Below are 23,113 nucleotides of genomic sequence, written 5' to 3' on the forward strand. Positions count from 1 at the left end.
AAAAGTTTCTTTACACGGTACTGCTAACAGATGTTAACAATGTGGAAAAATTACATATTTCAATTTGGCACCAACGATATATTCTTCTTGATTTTAAACATTTCAGGGGCACCTGGGTGGCTCAGTCGGTTAAGCATCTGACTGCAGCTCAGGTCATGATCTCACGGATCGTGAGTTCGAGCCCTGCATCGCGCTCTGTGCTGACAGTTTGGAGCCTAGAGCCTGCTTTGGATTCTGCCTGCCTCTCTCTCTCTCTCTCTCTCTCTCTCTCTCTCTCTCTCTGCCCCTCCCCCACTTGCACTCTGTCTCTCTCTCAAAAATAAGTAAACATTAAAAAAAATTTAATGTTTTAAATAGTGTTCGGAACAGAATATTACAGCCCATATTTTACATGGGTAGGAATTATACTAACATCTATAAAACAGATTGTAAGTTACATAGAGACATCAAGTGACAGTTCTACCCAATTCACCTCTAACTCATTCTGTTTGCCTTCTAACAGCATTATTTTAAAAAGAGCAATTCCACAGCCCAGAGAAGAGATTTCTATTTTAAGCAGAGGTAATAATCTTTACTTATGTAAGAAGCAAGTATACCGATTAACAGAAAAAACAAACCACAATGGCACACACTAGAAGTATGCTGGGGAAACAATTAGTTTTCATTCTCAAGGGTATGCACTGAGTATTATCAGTCTACCAGTCACTAAATTTATTAAGCCATAATTTTGCTACACGAATTCTCCGTTCTTTCCTTTAGAGAACAGAGAATAATCAGAAGGCAATGTTTGCTTTCCTCTCTACAGTAACAACTGTGCATTTGGCCTGAATTCTAAATAACCAGGTTCTTTTGAAACTCAGCCAATGTACAGATCTTTTCACTAAAAATAAGTGTGAAGGAAACAGGCTCAAATCATAAATGTCATATTTATAACTACTCAAAATGCGAGAGAACAGCCTTCTCAGATAATTTGGATAAACATGCACAGACCTCACCATCACCATACATGCTCTACGGTCACTAAAAACAGAATTGTTAACAACTTGAAGCATAAATATACAATTGGATGTTTAATGACATCAGCATTGGTGGCCTAAAAATCTACTGACATGGTATTTAACCCATCACGCAGTGTCTTTCTACACTGGTGAAGCCTACATTAGGTGTGACAGTTTTATATGGTAACTTGGCTAGACTAGAGTACGCAGTCATTTAATCAAACGCTAATTTAGGTGGTGTTGTGAAGGAATTTTGCAGATGTGATTAACAGCTATAACAATCAGTTGACTTTAAGTAAAAGAGATGACCCCTGATAATGTGGGAAGGCCTCATCAAATCTGTTGAAGGCTTTCATCCCCAACACTGAAGTTTCCTAAAGAGGAAGGAATTCCTCGAACAGTCAGCATTAACTTCTGCCTAAGTTTCCAGACCTGCCTTACAAATTTCAGACACAGAGCCCCACAAATGCATGAGCCGCTTGTCTACAGTACACCTAAGCGTCCGTCTCTGGATGAGTGGATAAATAAGCTGCGGTCTGTATATACAACGGACTATTATTCAGCCATACAAAGAGAGAAAGTCCTACCATGTGCCACAACATGGATGGACCCTGAAGGTGTTATGCCAACTAAAATAAGTCAGGCAGAGAACGACAAAAACAAATACCGTGTGATCTCGCTTAGATGTGAAATCTAAAACAAAACAAAACAGAAAACAAAATCCAAACTCAGAGAAAAAGAGGTCAGACTTGTGGTTATCAGAGGCAGACGGTAGGGGGAAAGAGAACTGGAGGAAAGTGGTCAAAAGGAACAATCTTCCAGTGGCAAGACACGTACGTACTGGGGATGAAATGGACGGCATGATGATTAGCAGCCAGCTGATACTGCTGTATGATATGTAGGGAGGCTGTTGTTCAAAGAGTAAATCCTAAAAATTCTCATCACAAGGCAAACAGTTTTCTCTTTTCTTTTTACCATTATCTCTATGAGAAAGTGGGCATTAGCTAACCTGTTATCAGAATCATTTCACAACCATTGTGCTGTAGGCCTTAAACTTATACAGTGATGTATGTCAATTATTTCTCAACAGAACTGGGGAAAAATATATATTTTATACACACAAACACACATATGTATGTATGTGTGTATTCCTATTGATTCTGTTTCTCTAGAGAGTCTTGACTGATACACTAGGCAAAATGAGAATCCCACTATGAGTTTCAATGGTTTGGGTCACACAAAGAAAGAAACACCTTAATTTAACTCAGTTTACCTGGGAAAACGAAGGCATCACTAGCCTACCAAAAGACCACCCCTAGTGACTGAGACACTCCCCAACCAACCTGAAATAAAAGCAGACTGTGAGCAGGGCACCAGAGTATCAGTATGACAGAGTGCTGTGGGAAGAACAGGGGAACAGGACTTCTGACTTGGGGTCTGGGGAAGGCGGAGGGGGGCTGGGAGGGAAGCGGGCAAAACAGAGAAGGCAACAGGGCGGCAGAGCTGTGAAGGTTAGCACTTCATCAGCTGACCTTTTAAATTCAGCTAGCAGTATTTCAGGACTTACTAGGTCCCACGTGTTTGACCTCGACTATCCCATCTAACTCCTCACCACATTAAGCGGCAGATACGACTATTACCCACAATTCTCAGGAGGGCCGGGGAAACGAAGGATACAGTTCTGTAAGGTGACATGGCTACTAAGTGCTATTGGATCCCAGTTTTGAACATAGGCTCTAAGTCGAGCTACTGGGCTGTATGTTTCCCTAATAGTATTTCTCAGGCAGAACAACAGGGCAAAAACATTCCAAGCCAAAGAACCTTTAGCAATTTAGCATTTAGCATTTCGCAATGCCATAGGCATTTATCAAAAGTAAATGGCAAGCTACATTTGAGATCGGTACACAGACGGGATTGAGGGGGAACAGAAATAGAGAGGCAAAACTATATAAAAAGAAAAAGATTTCTGGTTCAAAACTGCTAATAACTCACAAATTTACCTTCTGGCTTTCCTCCTATCTCAAATTTTATAAGAAATGTAAAAATACAAATAAATTCACAGAAATACAGGAAATCCCAGGACAGATGGCACTGGCAGACCAGAGTAGTGACAAGTTCTGAGAAACAGAAAGCACACTGAAACAGACTGAAAATGAAATTCAACAGAACTGAAAGACCCCTTCGAAGTAAGAGGATCAGGGCACCTGGGTAGCTCAGCTGGTTGAGCATCTGACTCTTGATTTCAGCTCAGGTCACGATATCATGGTTGTGAGGTCCAGCCCCACGTCATGGAGCCTGCTTAAGATTCTCTCTTTCTCCCTCTCCCTCTGCTCCTCCCCTGCTCATACTCACACTCTCTCTACAAAAGAAGGAAGAGGAGGAAGAGGGAGGAGAAGGGAGAGGGGAGGAGGAAGAACGAAGAACGAAGAAGGGGATGAACCTTCAAATATACTTTCCTAGCAGACTCTAGGAAAACCCAACAAACAAGTGTCAGCAGAAATACACCTTGGATGTTGAGGCAGTTAATTAAAGAACATGACACCTGCATGGGTCCCTTCTCTAGAAGAAATGTATTGGGTGGTATTAGCCCCAGATTAAAGCCACGAGGAATACCCACAGTGATCCTTTGGACAAGAGAATTCAGACAATGTTCCAAATAACTTATAATGGAGTTTCCCTGCACTCCGAAGACAAATAACTCACACATCTTATGGGGAACTCACCCATATGGCTTGCCCACCGGCCATGGCTCCTGTAAATCAGAGCACAGCACTACCAGGGAAATAGAACCTGTAGGACAATGCTGAAGTCAACCTTTTGGTTCTATCGTTTACTACATATAAATCTATGATAAACAATCAAGGGGGTTTAAAACATGACACCCCAAAACATGCTGATTTGGTATACTGACTTTTTTGAGCTAAAGACACATCTTAAAAACAAGTCCATGTTGACCTCCCCCTTTTCTTCCTGAAAACAGGAGATAAAACTCCCATATGAAAACTCCCATTCCTGCTCCCGGAGGAAAAACAACATTCTGAGTACCAGAAACAGAGAGTAGAAGCTAAGAGGAATCTGTAAGAACAAATTCTTTTTAAATAAAGCCTACCACCTTACATTAGCCTCCCCATACATTTTACTGTCTTTTCCACAATCACTACTCTTCATTCAACCTAATATATAAACACTTAGGCCCCAACGGTTCTTTGGGTCTTCATTTTCCTGCTAAAGCTCCCATGTACATGTTTAAAAAAATTTTTTATGCTTTTCCAATCTGTCTTATGTCAACTTAAAATTCTCAGGCCCAGCCAGAGACCCTAAGAGGGTAGAGGAAAAGCTTAACTCCCCAATATAATCACTATCCATTCCAGAACATTCAGCAACATGGAAAAGAAGGATCAAATTCAAGAATGCCAATGAAAAAAAGACTTAAAATGAAAAAACAAAGAACATGTTTCTACAAAGATGATAAATTTCCTCGAGAAATTCAAGGAAATAGGACATCCACACACACAAAAAGAGATTCTACACCCTGGATCCATCCCCAGTGGACATCCTGGGTTCTGTTCTCTTCCGTTGGCTTCCTCCCTTCTGCCTATAAACAAGTCCAAATCTGCCTTCATTCACAAAAAAGCTTTTCCCTTGACCCAGATCCCTCTCCAAAATAAAGAAGCAATGAGGTAAGAAGGTGTCAATGACAATTTGGAAGTTCCTCACTTGAATATCTGGGTAGATGGTTCTCCCGTTAGAGGAACAGAGACAGAAAGGAAGAATGGGAGACAGACAGGGGAGTGCTTGATAATAACACAGAGTTCATAAAGCGCCTTTACGAAAAGAGCTTATAAACTAGGAGCCTATATACTGAACTTGGTCCACGGACATGTTTTTTTTGGCCAACGCAGTGTTTTAAAAAATTCAGCCCATCCTTTAAATTTCAGACAGTTTAACAAGCAAATCCTCATTTACACTTTTCTTCAAAAACTAGAAGACCGGGGAACCTTGGGCCCATATTCCCACATGGCACCAAACGGCCAGAGCCAAACAGCCTGCATGGGGCCTGTGATCTCCCCTCCCCACTGTCCCCAATTCTGTCTTCCTGACCCTGGGCCTATGTCAAGGGCTATTTATCACTCCACTTACTCTGCTGTTTTTCTTAGTGTAGAAAAATATTGTTTCTTACCCTAAGGCCTGCTTTTACTCATTGACATTGTTGGCCAGGCACTTAAGCTTGCAAACCTGCTGAAAGAAAGAGTCAAGAAAGGGGTTGAAAATATGGGTCTCTGGCTGTTCGCCAGAGACAGGGCTTGAAGTGTGGCTTAAGGTGGGTTTGAAATAGGTTAACTGGAAGAGGGCTGAGCTCACAAAAAGGAATGTATAAGAGAAGACAGCGACTATGGATGAAAACTCTAGGAAATGCCCACAATTCAAAACAGTAAAAGAAAGGTAACAGTAAGTGAAAGGTAAGTTCAGGAAGTAAGACATTCAAGAAGGCTTTAAGTATGTGGATGGTGCAGAGATAGCAACAAAAATTCACTCAGTCAAGACACTAGCACTGCAGAGATCAAAGTCCCTGTAAGCTAATTTAATCAATAGCAAAACCAACCAACAACATCAATCAAAATCAACTTACACTGCCCGAGAAACTAGGCTACTTACCAACTGGTTAAGGTAGAAACAGAAGGATGTGTCTCTGAATTATTGAAAGTGGAAATACTAGAAACAAGTTCTCAAAAGCCATTTTTCATCGACCAGTTACTACAGCATATCTAAATCACTTAACTTTTATCTTACCTGTTAAAAGCATTTCAAAATAAAAAGCAAAGGCAGAAAAAAAATATTTGGCACAATTCAACAGCAAAATTTTCCTCGAATTGTTACATGTAAGAGAGTAACTTGTACTACTACTACAGTGAAACTAGTCAGCACAGAAAAAAAGTTACTAGGTTTTCCTGCAAATTTCTATGTAACAAGGAGAGAAGAAGTCCATTTAACATTAGAAGATTTGTAAGAATTTAAAGCATCACACTGGCAAAAGCCACCAGACTAGCGGGAATGTCTCTGCACATATGGTTTAAAAAGATGACGATTTGGAAATTCTACAGTCTAAGATAGGTATCTCTGTTACATCTTTTGTAAGACTGATAAATGAGATATAAAACATGGATACAAATTTAAAAAAATACAAACTCAAAATTAAACTTTACAGGTGGAAATGCTCATCCTCATTAACAATAAAGAAATATGCATTAAAGCAAAAATGAAGTAGTCATCATTTTCTAACTATCAAATTACCTAAGTAATCTTCTGTATACTTATAACTACTAAATTAGCGAAGGGGAGCAGAGTATGTGACCCCGAAATATGCCATTTTGCCATGTGGGTTATTTTGAGCTGAAACCAATCAAAGCCTACAGACTCAGGGAGAGTTGGTTGTTTTCCCCCCTTCCCCTTAACTACCTGAAAGAATTTCAATAGAGGGTCTGTACTAGGAAAGGAGCCAATAGCAAACATAACATTTTATATCAGGAAGACTTACCTGCATGGCCCGGCAAACATTTGCTCTTCTCATCTTCCTGGAATCTGTTTTCCCTAGCTGGGGACTCTAGACCCCTGTTCCCTTCTCCTTAGCCCCGAAGAATGGTAATATAAGTCCCAATTCCCTGACTGCCAAGGAGCCTCATATATTAGGGCTCTAAAATTAAATTTGTTTTTCTCCTGTTCATCTGTCTTATGTCAACTTAATTATTAGACTAGCCAAAGAACCTAGAAGGAAAGAAGGGAAAATTTTCCTCCCCTGCAGTTTTGGTGCCCAAAGTGGGGCTCTCCACTAGGGCTTACACACTCTGGGGTTGCTGAAGCTGAGAATCCTGGGACCTCTGACAGGAGCCAGCAGAAGGTAAGAATGCTTATCACACACACTCGTCTCCTGGGTCTCTACCTGCAGGGTCATGTGGAACTGAGAGTAGTAGGAGTCTTTTTCTTTTTCTAAATTCAGATCAGCAGGAGAAAATACTAATTCTGTGTGAATTAGTTCCTTGGTATAGCAACTCCAGTAATGACTTTTTATGAGTACTCTTGTTTTCTATTGATCCCCTTCCTTTCAAAGATGATCACTGGTTTCTTTTGTCTCTGTCTTCTGCACCGTTTGTCATAAGGAGAAAATCCATAAGGCAGAATGCAGGCACAGATCCTGTAAGCCTGTCGTTCAAGGCAGCCTCACAGACCGATGAGTTCACAGTTCTCATCAGACTAGGGTCTGTTTAGACAAACCTTGCTCTGAGTGCCCTGTGTAAAAACCAGCTGAGGTTTTTTTTCATCTTGCTCCATGCCCTGAGAGCTTGTCTCTGTGACCAGTGAGAATGTTCTCTCTGGTCTCCACAATCCAGAAGGTATAGGTACCGATGTGCATCTGGGGGCTAGTCAAACACACCGGGATTCCAAGACACAAAGTCACAAACAGCATCCTCTTTGTCCGGTGATGCCAGCTCTCAGGAGTTTGACATAAGGGGTCCTAGTCCATACGGGGCCTTTGCCTTCTCAACGTTCATGGTCTTGTTAGTGCTGGAAAAGTCCCATTCTGGTAGTGCCTACCCTGTGCCACAGATTCCCATGTCTCATTTCTTCCACTATACCATTTTTACTGCCTGGGAAAAAGAAGGTCTTCCCTTTCCTAGGCTAACTCTGGGAAAGAACTCTGCTAAGTGCTGCATCTCTCTCTCTTTTTTTAAGTTCATTCATCTGTTCTGAAAGAGAGGGAGAGAACACGTGTGTCCGTGTGCGCATGCCTGTGCATGCGTGGGAGGGGCAGAGAGAGAGAGAGCAGAGAGAGAGAATCCCAGATAGGCTCCGAAATGCCACGCTGGCGCAGAGTACGATGTAGGGCTTTATCTCACGAACCATGAGAGCACGACCTGAGCTGAAATCAAGAGTCGGACCCGGAACTGACTAAGCCACCCCAGGAACCCCAAGGGCTGCATCTTTTGCACCCTCTTTTGGGACACCTCTTGCTTCCATGGTTAAGCCATAAAAAGGCATATTAGTTTGTGTCACTACAGAGATGAATGTAAGACCCTACTCATCAATGGCCAGATGATGGATCCTTTGAACTGGCTATACTTGATAGGAAAAAAAAAAAAAAATTAGAGCACTTTCATCCTCAACAATTGTCTTACGGGTACCTACGGAAAGACACAATTAAAAAGAGAACACACAGGAATACAATGGCTAACTTCAGAGTCTGCCTTAATTAGATGAAAGAACAGAAATGAGACTCAGAACGAAAACTAACATTCACAACATCCAACATAAATCCTTTCTTAAAATCCAGCCCCATCTCCTCAGCAAATTCCCTTAGCTCCAAAACCCCTCCACCCTCCTCAGAAAAATCCCTTGAATACCTGGTTGCCGGTTTTGGCTTCTCTTCCCCTGCAAGATTTACAAAGAGCACGCCAGCCTAATCTCTAGGCCCAGAGTATACAGGTTACTCAGGGGAACGATGGAAGCCAGGAAGTGAATTTAGGGAAGCACCCAGACTACAGTGAGGCTTGCTTTGCTGGGCTCTATAATTAAGTTCTACAGGTTTCAGGCCTTCCTAGGTAATGTCCCTTGGGGATCTATCCTAGGCTCCCCCAACCCAAAGAATTCATGTCCCACACACAGCAACATCTTCTGAGTCATAAAGCCTATCTAGCTCCACTCTCAGAAGATCCTATCGAACTTAAAGGGAAATTAAGGTGAATGGCCACTCACAGCTCCACTCACAAGGACCTTGTTTAGCTGCTAAGAAGTATTCTTCCCACCCATGAATATGCTATAGTTATCAGACAAGCCAGGGTCCCGTGGGGGACAAAAAACCCTCACAAAAAAACAGATGGCCTGAAATTCCCCCAGGCCTCCTGCAAATGTCTCAGCTGGGGCTGATATTCAGGGGCTAACAGAAGCATTAGTAGAGGCTTTTCTCTCTAAGGTGAACTGGTCTAAGGTTAAGTTGTGCACACAGAAAGGAGAGCATCTGAAGGCCTTTGCTGAACACTTTAAAACAGACTTTTGAAAGGCATACTTCACTAAACCCTGAAGTTCCAGGACACAGAAATCTTTTCATTTCCACCGTAGTAGGACATTCTCTCCACAGTTTAAAAAGAAACAAATTCAAAATAACCTGCTCAGCTAGGCCAGTCAATCTCTAAACATTATTAGAAGCAGCCACCCAATCCTTTGAAGACACCTCACAGAACGCAAGAGCAAAAGGGTTCAAAAATCAACAATTCTTGATTTGCAACCTGCATCTTTAAGGAACCGAAAGCATGACTCTGAGAGCAACTCAAAATCCATTCAGATCCTTCCCTGTTTCCTTCAGACGTGAGCAGATATTGTAAAAAATGAAGCAAAGCTGTCCTGCACGTGAGAAAAAGTAAAAACTTAGAATAGTAATTGCTCTAGACAAATATATCCCAAAGGGTGAAAACTTACATTCTTTCTCTGTCCCTTGAAGATGTAAATCTTACCATGTCTTTAAAATGTAAACACCCCCGCAGATAACTAAAACACAGCCCACAGTCTCCTAAGATGGAGGGGAAAAGGTGTGTGGGGCGTGCTTTTTAAAATACAAATTGCTATAGGGGCGCCTGGGTGGCTCAGTTGGTTAAGCATCCTACTTCGGCTCAGGTCATGATTTCACAGTTCATGAGTTCGAGTCCTGCATCGGGCTCTGTGCCGACAGCTCAGAGCCTGGAGACTGCTTCACATTCTGTGTCTCCCTCTCTCTCTGCCCCTTCCCTGCTCATGCTGTGTCTCTCTCTGTCTCAAAAATAAATAAACATTAAAAAAATAAATAAGTAAAAATTAAAAAAAATACAAATTGCTATAAAGGCTCCCTTGCCCAATCTATTCCATTGGCTCTGTGAGATTACTTATCAAGGACAAACATAAACCTTAAAAGTCTTCTTCACAAAATATTAGTAAAAAACTTTAACGTGGGTGACCTTAACTGGTTCCTCTGCCAGAGACACAATTATTTACAAACAGTGAGTTTTGTATTGCACCTGATTCATAGCTAAAATTTTAGAACAGAAGCTGTAGGAGGATCTCTGTTTGAGTCTGTGTGTTTACGTATGTCTAAGAATGTATGTTATACATATGTGATATTTTTCTGCCACCAGATGGTATAGCCAGAATTAATTTGTAAAGAGCTCTATTTAACTGGCCCAAAGACAAGTGCTTATCAAATTAAGCATTTCTAAATCTCAGAAATATGACAGAAACTAACCCAAATGTTTTTTTAAGTTCACATGATCCAGGATAATTTTTGGTAAATAAGAGTTAATTTAAGTTTGTTGGTTTAATTAACACAGACATGTCAGCAGTAAGTATAATGCTTCTATTCTACCTAGCTTTACTAAAAGCCAAATAAGCTCACGGTATGTCTGTTAAAATTTGCCCTCAAGAAAAATAACTAAAGATGATGGCTAACTCATTTAATCTCTTATAAAATCTTTGTAAGTAATCTAAATATGCTTGTTAAAAACAAATCAATTAAATAAATGTAAGTGGGCAAGAGTTTTTAGCAATAATTGTGTTTTATGGTGTATCTACTCAAAAACAGTTTCCCACATCTTCGGTAATGTCCACCGTTAGTTTTGCTAAGTTAACTGACAGAAGTTCTCTGAACTTCTAGATTACTTCCAAATAAGATAAAATACTGAACAATGGTTACTGAACACAGGTTTACTTACTTTTGCCTTATTATAGAGAAACTAAAGATAAATTTGGGTGTTAGCATGTCTTCTGCCATAATGAAAGCCTTTATTATCAGGAAGCTTATAATTCTAGAAATTATAAGATGTACTCATAAACTTGCCAGTAACCCACACTTGTTCACTTCTTTATTTTCACTAGAAATTAAGTTTTTAAGGGTTTGAAATCCTAATATATATAACTAAAGCCCCTAAAAATAATTAGGGAAATATCTCATATGCAAGAAAAGTAACATGTGTGTTTTTGGTAAGCAAAGGTATGGAGGGGAGGGGGAGTGGAGATACAGTTCATTGAGGGAAAAGAAAGAAATTTTGTCCTAAAGTAAAGCTAGTTATTTCAGAGGAAAAAGAGGAAAAAATCTACACAAAATCTGAATGGAGATAAAAAATAAAAGCTGTAGAAGGTTTATGGAAAAAGAATCTTGGGAAAGGAAGTTTTACATATGGTCAAGCGGGCTAAGAATGGAATAGATTTAATTAAGAATGAATTTTATTTTTATTTTATTTTTTAATTTTTTTAATGTTTATTTATTATTGACAGAGAGAGAGAGCATGAGTGGGGGAGAGGTTGAGAGAGAGGGAGACACAGAATCTGAAACAGGCTCCAGGCTCCAAGCTATCAGCACAGAGCCCGACGTGGGGCTTGAACTCACGAACCGTGAGATCATGACCTATGCCAAAGTCGGGCGCTAAACCGACTGAGCCACCCAGGCGCCCCAATTAAGAATGAATTTTAATATCAAAAGTACACTGGTACAAAATCAGAATGTGGTTATGTCTTTGTTAAAAGGACAACCTTTTCTTGAACTTTTGGTCTGCTATTGGTAACAGATGGTGAAAATTTCTTTACCTTTTAGGTAAATCTGCTTAGAAAGCAAAGATTTTGTGTCTTACCAAAATAATTTATGGTGCTTCACGCTGTCTTTATCAGGTCTTTAATTACTTAAGAAAACCCAATCTTCTGAATATGAAAAGAGATACATTTTATTCACAATTATGTAACCTTCTGTATTTGCCTTTAAATTCTTCTACTGTCACTTCGGTTAAATAGATAATTAAGCATTATTTCATAATGATCCATGATCTTATTTAGTCTTATGTTCAAAGCTTTTGATGTTTTGACAAACTTACCCAAGATCATATTCTAAATGAAGTCTTTTTTTTTTAAGTTTATTTATTTTGAGAGAGAAAGAGAGAACAAGTGGAGGAGTGGCAGAGAGAGAGGGAGAGAGAGAATCCCAAGCAGGCTCTAGACTGTCAGCCCAGAGTCTGATGTGGGACTCAACCCACAAACCATAAGATCATGACCTGAGCCTAAACCGAGAGTTGGGACACTTAACCGACTGAGCCACCCAGGCGCCCCTAAAGGAAGTCTTTGTGACCTTGAACTAACTTTAGGATTTTTCAGAGGGCCCTGGAACATCTCAAAAGGGGTGTTCTCTTTAAGAAGAAAAAAAAGGAATTAAGTAAGTGATGATAAACTTTCTTAGGTTATATTGTACAGGTAAGGGTTATGAATACAAGTGTTCTAAAAATTGTATGAAATTCCTAAAAATCTCGTATGTTCTGGTATAATGTACAAGAATCATTTATAGTTCTAGTGATTATTTTAAAATGTTGTATGACACAGAAATAACCAAATTTCCTGGTCAATACCATTATAATGAGCTCTCATCAGACCTTTAGCCACGGCCGTTTTAAGTCTTGGTCATTTACAGAGAGTCACTGTTTGATGTTTTGTAAATACATTCCATCTTCAGAGAGACTCATGGAAAGGATTCTGGCAAGGACTCTAGAATACAGGTTTCTGATCACATGAAGATCACACTAGTGAACTGGGTAAGAATTTATGGAACTCCAGTGGGGAAAATGATGGCTTCCTAAAACTGCTAACAAAAGATCAAGATCAACAAGAATGAATTCCATGGGACTGAATGAACAGGTGAGGATCGTTCTAATTTTATTACTTGTTGTTTGAAACACTGTTCAACCTCTCATGTTTTGTTTTTCCAGATTTAAGGAAACCTCTTCTCTGATGCTATCAGCAATTTGGTAAAACATACCTTTGTGAACAAAGATAAAAACACTTATTTTTTTCTAACATGATGCCTCCAGAATTCAAAACCTTTTAGTGAGTATTCTTATCTTCATGGCAATATAGTTATTTGCATAAGCTCAATAAGAATCTGTTCTTGGGGTGTGTGGGTGGCTCAGTCGGTTAAGCATCCAACTTCAGCTCAGGTCATAATCTCACGGTCCGTGAGTTCGAGCCCTGAGTTGGGCTCTGTGCTGACAGCTCGGAGCCTGAAGCCTGCTTCGGATTCTGTGTCTCCCTCTCTCTCTGCCCCTCCCCTGTTCATGCTCTGTCTCTCTCTGTCTCAAAAATAAATATACATTAAAAAAAGAAAAAAAAAAGAATCTGTTCTCCTCAGGGTGCCTGGGTGGCTCAGTCGGTTGAATGTCCAATGTCAGCTTGGGTCATGATCTCATGGTTCCTGGGTTTGAACCCCATGTCGGATTCTGTGCTGACAGCTCAGAGCCTGGAGTCTGCTTCGGACTGTGTGTGTGTGTCTCTCTTTGCTCCTCTCCAGCTTGTGCTAAGATAAATAAACTCAAAAAAAAAAAAAAAAGAATCTGTTCTCCTTATAACAAGTTACACTTGGAAACTGTTTATATCATCAAGACTTTGACTAGAATGTCATATTTCAAAGAGACACGTGACTCAGATATGACCAGACCAGACAGCTTAGGGAACGAAGATTGACTTTATTAAGCCAATAGAGCCTACCAGTAAAAACTACCTGGTCCTTGCTTACAGAGTTCTTGACAGCTTTACCAGGGGAGTAAAGAATGTCACTCCCTGGCAGGCACAGAAACCTCAAGATACTTTGGGGACTTCAAGAATAAAGGATTTAACCCAAATCTAAAGGTATTACAGGTTAAGTTTGATAGTAAGTCCTTAGCATGGCTTCCTAGCCGTGAGAGGCTTTTACATGTCTAATCTGAGATTCCTTATAAAAAGTTCCAGCAAAGCCGATTAAAAGTCTATAGTCAATCCCTATTCTTGCTGCACTCATGTAAATAATCAGGCCAACCTTAAAGCAAACAAATTAGATTTACTGTGATTATCGTTGATAAATATGGGGGTGAATTTAGAGAGAAAAATTATGTTTCAGTAATATACCATCGTGAGTATCAACTTCTAGCACTGTTCATTGTTTTTCAGGTTCTGTTTTCTACCTGTACAATGGACTAGATCATGAATTCTTCCTAGTTTCCTCCAATATTTGGCTACAACTCTCCAAACTAGTATTTCCAGTTTTTCTCCTACCCCTCTGACTTGGAATCACTGAGAACCAACACTGCCCTCTTCCTGAAGCCACACAAGCTGAAGTGGATCAACTTGACACACTGCAGAGAAATCACCACGACCCTGTGTGTACAGAAAATCTCCCTTCTGGTTGCTGTCTGGGACACTCAGATCACCAGGCACATTCAAACTGCAAACCAGGAAAACCTGTGTCAGACTGCCCCGGCTTCCCCTTGCTCTACCTGAAGATGCTTCAAACCTGACATCTAGAAATCTCAACTGGCTACTCTCAGAACTCAGAAACTGGGATTACAGTCCCCTCCCATCATTAACCATGGCTTTTCTTTTGTTTCCACAAAATGCTTCTTACTCAATACCTGATTTCCTGCCTGAAATGAGTTTAACTGAACTGACCTACCATCAGGACTAACAGACTGGTCCAGTGAGATGAAGCAGTCTACCAACTCAACTTCTGAACCGTGAAACCTCTTAGGGAAGTTTCAAAGTGAGACCGAAGAGGAGCAGAATCCACTTTGGCTCTAAGACTGTGGATTATTTTGAGCTGAAGGCAATCAAGGCCCATAGACTCAGGAAGACGGGTTTTATCTTGTTCTGTTTTACTTTTACATCTCCCTTAACCTCCTAAAAGAATTGAGATAAAGGGCCGGTACCAGGAAGACAACTAATATCAAAGATAACTTTTTATATCAAAAAGTTTTATCTGCATACCGGGCAAACATTTGCTCACCAGACATCTGCTCTTCTGGTCTTCCCTCCCTTAGGGACCAGAGCCCTCGTCCCCTTCTTAACTCATAAGAATGGGCTACAAGTAGGGGCACCTGGGTAGCTCAGTCAGTTAAGCGTCCGACTTCAGCTCAGGTCATGATCTCACAGTTCATGGGTTTGAGCCCCGTGTCTGGCTCCGTGCTGACAGCTCGGAGCCTGGAGCCTGCTTCGATTCTGTGCCTCCCTCTCTCTCTCTGCCCCTCCCCTGTTCATGCTCTGTCTCTCTCTGTCTCAAAAATAAATAAACATAAAAAGTTTTTTAAGAATGGGCTACAAGCCTCAACTGACTGCTGAGGGGCTTCTCGTATCTTTGGGGCTTCCGTACATATGAGATTAAATTTGGTTTTCTTCCTGTTCATCTGTCTTGTAAGTAAATTGTTACATAAGCCAGAGGACCTAGAATGGAAGAGGGGAAAAGATTTCCTTCCCTATATGAGGAAAATAATCTTTTTAAAAAAACTTTTTTTAATGTTTATTTATGTTTGAAAGAGAAAGAGAGACAGAGTGCGAGCAGTGGGGGCAGGGAGAGTGGGAGACAGAGGATCCCAAGCGGGCTCTGCCCTGACAGCAGAGAGCTTAACCGACTGAGCCACCCAGGCACCCCGGAAAGTAATTCTTATATACTTGATAGGAGTGAGCCTGTGTGCAGCCTTATGAATTGGGATACAATCTTTAAGAATAGGTCTTCTTTAGTGAAATGCTCATAACCCTGGTCACCAATGGCACTCCTAGAAATGGATCTTATGTCAATAATACAACAGAAGCAACAAGTTACATGAATGAATATACACTCTGCGACAGTGTCTTTTATTTATTTATTTTTTCAACGTTTATTTATTTTTTTTGGACAGAGAGAGACAGAGCATGAACGGGGGAGGGGCAGAGAGAGAGGGAGACACAGAATCGGAAACAGGCTCCAGGCTCTGAGCCATCAGCCCAGAGCCCGACGCGGGGCTCGAACTCACGGACCGCGAGATCGTGACCTGGCTGAAGTCGGACGCTTAACCGACTGCGCCACCCAGGCGCCCCTGCGACAGTGTCTTTTAAACCACACATAAAGAATCTGGAGACGAGTTGATTGTCCCAATACCAGAAACCCTATATAGAAAATTATAGTGCATCAACATTGTAATCTCTAATTAATTATACTACAATATAACAATAAGGAAGACCATGTGGGCCCCGGGAAGATCGCTGATATCATGTGACGGTAGACAATAAAACAATATACACACCAAGACTACAACGAGGTAAAGCCAAAGAGGGAAATATTCCAAATGTGGAAATAATTAATAATACACTAGAGTGATAGACTTATGGAGCATTTTTTTCTCATGTTTCAGTATTCTTGTAATAATACAGTGGATGAAATAGGAAGAAAATTTGGTACCACTGGGATTATTAAATTGGCACAGAGACGAAAACTGCAGCCAGCAAGCCAAGGAGAGAGCTGAGGAGAGCTAAGTGTAAGAGAGCTGGAAAGAGGAGTTTTAACAAATGCATAAAAGGAGGTTGCCAGCTTGAGAAAATCAGAAGGCTACTAGGGACCTGAGACCTACAGTTTCAGCGAAACAGCAGAGACATCAATCTTATGCAGAGAACTGATTAATAAATAATTGGTATGAGCAAAGAGCTGTGACTTGGGCAATGCTGGGAAAGAAAGGGGTGACAATCTGGGAGAAGAAAGAAAGGTGATAGTTTGGGGAAGAATCAGGGCTGAGAAAAGTTGTGTTTTGTTTTGTGGTTGGGTGGGGTTTTTTTGTTTGGTTTTTGAGAAAAGTTGTTTGTTTTTTTTTTTTTTTTTAGGTTACAACCTAGAAGAGTAAATAGTCAGGAAAGAGAAGAATCGAAATTTCAGAAGAAAAGGCACATGAAGAAATGACTATTGGAGGCCACAGGGCACAAGGCCTCCAATGACACGGAGCAGAACGTGGCTTTTGATTTTCAGCTCCTGAAAAGCACGCAAACTTGTTTACAGGCAGAACACTCCAATGAAAAGTTTCATATCTTCTTAGAATGAGAGACACATTAGCACATGCCTCCGACAGGATCTGAGCATAAAAGCAAGCCACACAATAAACGATTCTCACACTGACTTCTATCAAAGCTAGAGGTCCTGAGATAAACCCCAAATAAAATAATTGTGTTGGCATAGTGATGTGTGTTTTGCATAGATCTAAAACTCACATTTTTCTTCATTTTGACATCACTGAAATCACAAAGTATCTTGTACATCAGTGGCATCTTAGCACCGCATCATATAAAAGGCTATGGTTTCTTAGTGACATGTAAGAGAATGCGACATGAGACAAAAAATAATGGTATGTCTTACAAACTGGAAGGATCTTACATTCAATAAAACGTGGTATCCCTGTGTCCTTGCAGGCTCCTCTCTCAGGTCACTACAGAACTACAATAGAAGCAAGGAAAGGGAAATAAAATCTTGGCATATGCAATTTTAAACTACTTGATTTTATAAAAATAAAAAACTGTGAACATTTGGCCAGGCAGATTTCTGATTCTATCTATAATTAAATGATCTCCATGGTCCTGCTTCAATAAAGCTTATTCATGCTCATAAATGTAGAACATAAATCACACATACAACACATTTATGTTTCACAGCTCTCCATGTAAGTGATAGTCATTTTACAGCAGAGGAAAAGTGGCATTTAAGACTAAACCAGGGGTGCCTGGGTGGCTCAGTCAGTTGAGCATCTGATTTCGGCTCAGGTCATGATCTCACAGCTCATGCATTCGAGCCCCACATCGGGCTCTGTGCTGACAGCTCAGAGCCGGGAGCCTTTGATTCTGTGTCTCCCTCTGCCTCCCCTGCTCGTGCTCTGTCTGTCTCTGTCTCTCAAAAATAAATAAACATTAGGGAAAAAAAAAAAAAAAAAAAGACTAAACCAGCCTCCTTTCATGTAAGCATAATATACTTTAAAACAATAATACTTTTCTATTGGACAAAAATCTGATACAAGGGCATTTTTATTTAAAATAGTAAGCTTTTGGGGCGCCTGGGTGGCGCAGTCGGTTGAACGTCAGACTTCAGCCAGGTCACGATCTCGCGGTCAGGGAGTTCGAGCCCCGCGTCAGGCTCTGGGCTGATGGCTCAGAGCCTGGAGCCTGTTTCCGATTCTGTGTCTCCCTCTCTCTCTGCCCCTCCCCCATTCATGCTCTGTCTCTCTCTGTCCCAAAAATAAATAAACGTTGAAAAAAAATTAAAAAAAAAATAAAATAAAATAGTAAGCTTTTGGGACACCTGGGTGGCTCAGTTGCTTAGCATCTGACTTTGGCTCAGGTCATTTCCTCACGGTTTGTGAGTTCAAGCCCCACATCAGGCTCGGTGCTGATACCTCTGAGCCTGGAGCCTGCTTCAGATTCTGTCTCCCCCTCTTTCTCTGCCCCTCCCCCACTGGAGCACGCACCCTCTCTTTCTCTCTCTCTCTCTCTCTCTCTCACACACACACACACAAACATTAAAAAAATTAAAAATATTAAACTTTGAACAGAAATACTAATTAAGGGGGCACCTGGGTGGCTCAGTCAGTTAAGTATCCAACTCTTGTTTCAGCTCAGGTCAAGAGCCCAAGGTTTGTGAGATTGAGCCCAGCACAGGGTTCTGGCTTCACAGCACTGACCTTGCTAGCAATTCTCTCTCTGCAGCACCCCCCTCCCCCCCACCCCACTGTGTGCATGTATGCACTCTCTCTCTCTCTCTAAGATAAATAAATAAACTTAAAAAAAAAAAAGAAAAATACTTATTAAGGAACTACCACTCAGGGCACTTTAAAGTACATATTCACATCTTTGCAAGCTTTCTATAAATCCAAAGTTATTCCAAAATAAAGAGTTTACTAAAATAAATAAGTATATATAGCTGACCTTCAAAAAACACGGGTTTGAACTGCATGGTTCCACTTACACATGGAATTTTTTCAATAAATAAAGTACAGTATTGTAAATGTATCTGCCCTCCCTGATGATTTTCTCAATAACATTTTTTCTGTAGGGGCACCGGGGTGGCTCAGCCGGTTAAGCATCCAACTCTCGGTTTCAGGTCATGATCTCAAGGTTTGTGAGTTGGGGCCCCACATGGGGCTCTGTGCTGACAACATGGAGCTTACTTGCGATTCTCTCTCCCTTTCTCTCTGCCCCTCCCCTGTGCTCTCTCTCTCTCTCTCTCTATCAAAATAAGTATAAAAAATAATAATTTAAATAACATTTTTTCTGTAGCTTACTCTGTTGTAAAAATACAGTTTTTATACATATAACATATAATATATGTGTTATTTGACTGTTTATGTTATCACTAATGCTTCTAGTCAACCGTAGGCTATTAGTAGTTAAGTTTTAGGGTAGTCAAAAGTTCTACATGGAGTTTTAGTTGATAGGGGGGTGGGCACCTCAACCCCTGAGCTATATTTAAAGATCAACTGTGTGTGTGTATATGTATGTGTACACACACGTATACACACACACATATAAACACATTTTACAGGCAATTTCATTGGTGTTTTAACCTCAACAAATGGTTTGTCTGGAAATAAAAAGGGTAAAGAAAAATACATAATGAAACATTTACAACAGTAAACACCTTTGGAAATTACCATAATCACAACAATTAACCACTCCAAACTGGCATGCACCACAAATTCTTTAATGTTTTATACAGATAAGGAAATCAATCTTGCCAGCCAATAAATTTATTATACCCCTGCCTATACAACTGGAAACATAAAAGATAATCAAGTCAATGAAATCAGCATCTTAAAATGTTTCTTCAGCACAATCAACTTACGTTAGGCCAGTGACTGTCTCATAAAATATTTTAAAGTGATTCTGAATATAAACATGGGTTCAGCATCAATGCCAAAATAGGTACCAGCTAGAAAACCCCTTTATGACCCTCTAGCTGTGTAACTATTATTAACAATGTTTTTCTAATGTTTATTTTTTAAATGTTTATTTTTGAGAGAGAGAGAGAGAGTGTGAGCAGGAGAGAGCCAGAAAGAGGGAGACCGAGGATCTGAATCGGGGCTCAGCACAATGAGCACAGAGCCTGATGCAGGGCTCAAACTCAGGAAACATGTGATCATGACCTGAGCCATGAAATCAAGAGTAGGCCACTTAGCCAACTGAGCCACTCAGGGACTCCTAACTACGGATAACTATGGTAATTTACAAAGCACTTTTCTACACTATCAAATGTATTAATTCCAGATCTTCCAATTTTTAAAAAATATTTTTTACACCATTTGAGGATAAACTCAGACCAAGTTCATCATGCTGACTAAGCACATTTCTTCAATGGAGACACAGGTATCATGGCTACAAAATTTCAAGACCATCAGCCAGAACAGATGTTACATGATCATCACATCATCAAGCAAGAAATTGCAGCTAATTTCGTCCTCTATAAAAGGGGAATATGCAGAATTCAGTATGTTTAAGATTTTATCAACTGTCTTCTATAAAATTAAAGACTTTTTCATTTTCTTTTTTACTTGCTAATTTGTTTTTATGCTTTTAAAAAAAGCATATTTTGATTATTTAATTTTTATGTTTGTTTATTTTTGAGAGAGAGAGGGGCAGAGACAGAAGGAGACACAGAATCCGAAGTAGGCTCCAGGCTCTGAGCTGTCAGCACAGAGCCTGATACCGGGCTCAAACCATGAACCATGAGATCATGACCTGAGCCAAAGTCAAACACTTCACTGACTGAGCCAACCAGGCACCCCTGATCATTATTTAATATAAGTAATGTGTTATGTCAGAAGAAATAAACAGTTGCTGCCCTCTAGAAAATTAGAATACACAGTAGAAAGAAATATAAATAACTTTAACATAGGGCAGAAATGGTAAGTGCTACAGGAGTTTCATGAGAACACAAAGATGATAAAATTATATTAATTAATGAGCATATTAGACCATAACTAGATCTGCATTATTGCAAGCTAAAAATATTCTCTCTGGACTAACAGGATCACTAGTAATAAGAACTTATCAGCACCTCATTTTAGTTCTCTGTAACGTTTTTTAAACATTGACAGGTTTTCATATTTAATAAACCCACTATAGTTTATTCCTAACTTAACAGCCAAGAAATTTTCTTTCTGAGATGTTTAAAATATTCACACTTTACATAAATCCTTATAATAGTGCAATACTGTGATTTGTAAGAAATAAATACATATTTGATCACTCAGATAACCAAATACGCATTTCTCATACATTTTTGGTCTTTTTCCAAGGTTCTTGACTCACTGCTCCCCAAATCCTTGGAATTTCTTAAGTGCTAAGAGCTTAAGGGTGTCTCCATATTATTTTAATGTTATGTTACTGGTTGGTTGCCAACGGAGCCAACCAAGTCATTAGGATTGGAACTTTCAGTCCCACCCCACAACCTCCAGGGAGGGGAGAGGGGCAAGAAAGAGAATGGCAAATGACAATCTATCAGGCCTACGTAATGAAGTGCCTGTAACAATCCAGAGGATGGAGTCTGGAGAGCTTCTGGGTTGGTAAGCACAGGGAGCAGCGGGAGAGTGGCATGGGTGGAGGCATGGAAGCCCCACGCCGGGTCCCCATACCTCGCCCTCGGCGTCTCCGCATCTGATGATTCGTGTCCTTTACTATTCTTTGCAATAAATGGGTAATCTAGTTAGTAAGCGGGGTTTCCAGAGTTCTGTGAGCCACTGCAGCAAATTAATCAACCCAACCCACCTCCTGTGGGTATACAGGTATCAGAATGATACTGCAGGACACCCAGTTAATGTCCACGGAATTGCTCGGTGGTGTGGGGAACCACTCCCCTCCCAGTGAAGTTGGGTCCAGGAACCCAAAGAAATACGGCCCAAAGAAAAATGGCCAAATAAAAGCATCAGTCCTTGAAGGAAAGAAGGTTTTTATGAACAATTATGGTTAACACCGAAGAATTCTAATTACCATTTCCACGTCAGAATGCAATATGCAGGTGAAAGACGGAAAAAATGGATTTTTAAAGACAAACCTTCACAAAAATTGAAATATACACTTAAGCATGTCAGTGTACACCTGCCAGGATTTTCACAAAGTGAACCCACCTAATGTAACTACTATTCAACCAAGAAAGAGAATTCCTCACACCTCAGAGGCCCCCCCTTATATGTCATCAGTAACATCCAGAACCAGCAACCATTGTGACTTCTAGTACCGTAGACTGGTTCTACCTATTTGTGAACCAGTTACTTTATGGCTCAAGGAAAGTACAAGGTGGGAAGGCACTTTCTTTAAATCAGGTCAAAGAGCATGCCGGCTTCTTTCACTCGACCCTGTGAAGTCCATCTATGTTGTCCCAGGAAGCCTTAGTACTACCAGAGGAAGTCACCACAGCATATTTCCCCATTTACTACTGAGAACACTTTCGTTTTTTCCAGTTTGGCATTAGTACAAATGCTGCCGGCTGGGGGAATGCTGGAGCAAAGACTGCATCCCCCGGGGCTCCCACTGGAAATGTGTGTACTTTGCAGCTGGTCCACACTTGCAATGCTCAGACTCTTTACACGTGTCATCCTTGCAAGAATACGGCATGTCAGGATGGTTTTAGTCTTCTTTTCTTTCTGCTGTTGAGAACCTTTTAGAAGGCCTGTTGCCAAGTGACTGCTTTTGTGAACGGTCCGTTCACAGTCTTCCGTCTTTGGCTGGGGGAGGGTAGGAGGGAATGGAGGGCCTGGCATATATACATATATGCGGCAAACATCTTCTACTGTGTGGCTTGTTTTTTCATTCTCTTAAGAATGTTTCTTGATGAAGAGAAATCCTTAATTTTTACCAAAATGTTTATTTTTCGGAGACAGAGAGAGAGAGTGAGCAGGGGAGGGGCAGAGACAGAGGGAGAAAGAATCCCAAGCAGGCTCCACACTTGTCAGAGCCCATGGGGGGTTCAAATTCGCAAACCATGAGAAGAGATCGTGACCTGAGCCAAAATCAAGAGTCAGATGCTTAATCGACTGAGCCACCCAGGTGGCCTGAGAAATTCGTAACTTTAATGTAGTTCAATTTATCAATCTCTTCCTTTATGGTTAATCTCAATGGAATTCAAATACTTCTCCCCAAATGTAAAAATAGGAATAGTTAGACTTTAAATTAATATACTGGCATGTTCCTAACCGAAAGTTAATCACTTTAAACGAGTTTATACAAAGATTTTAATTTCTAACAAACTAAGTATACAGAATAGCTCAATTAAAAAAAAAAAATTTCCAGGTCATTCTAATGTGAAGTGA

General features: G+C 40.4%; 1 protein-coding gene across 7 annotated transcripts in view; it reads right to left on the minus strand.

Moving 5' to 3' along the window:
• Positions 1-23,113, minus strand: part of SIPA1L1 (signal induced proliferation associated 1 like 1) — a 367,173-nt gene that overhangs the window by 194,619 nt on the left and 149,441 nt on the right. The window contains exon 5 of one of the 7 annotated variants that reach the window (XM_047079411.1): positions 17,197-17,256. The exons of the other annotated variants lie outside the window; for them this stretch is intronic. The gene's annotated coding sequence lies outside the window, so the exon portion shown is untranslated. The remainder of the gene's footprint in view (positions 1-17,196; positions 17,257-23,113) is intronic. 7 annotated transcript variants of the gene reach the window in all.

The sequence above is a fragment of the Lynx rufus genome, unplaced genomic scaffold (genome assembly GCF_022079265.1).
Source record: "Lynx rufus isolate CCGP_SWC_20201006 ecotype Redwood Valley unplaced genomic scaffold, mLynRuf1.p SCAF_17, whole genome shotgun sequence".
In the NCBI taxonomy this organism is placed as follows: Eukaryota; Metazoa; Chordata; class Mammalia; order Carnivora; family Felidae; genus Lynx; species Lynx rufus.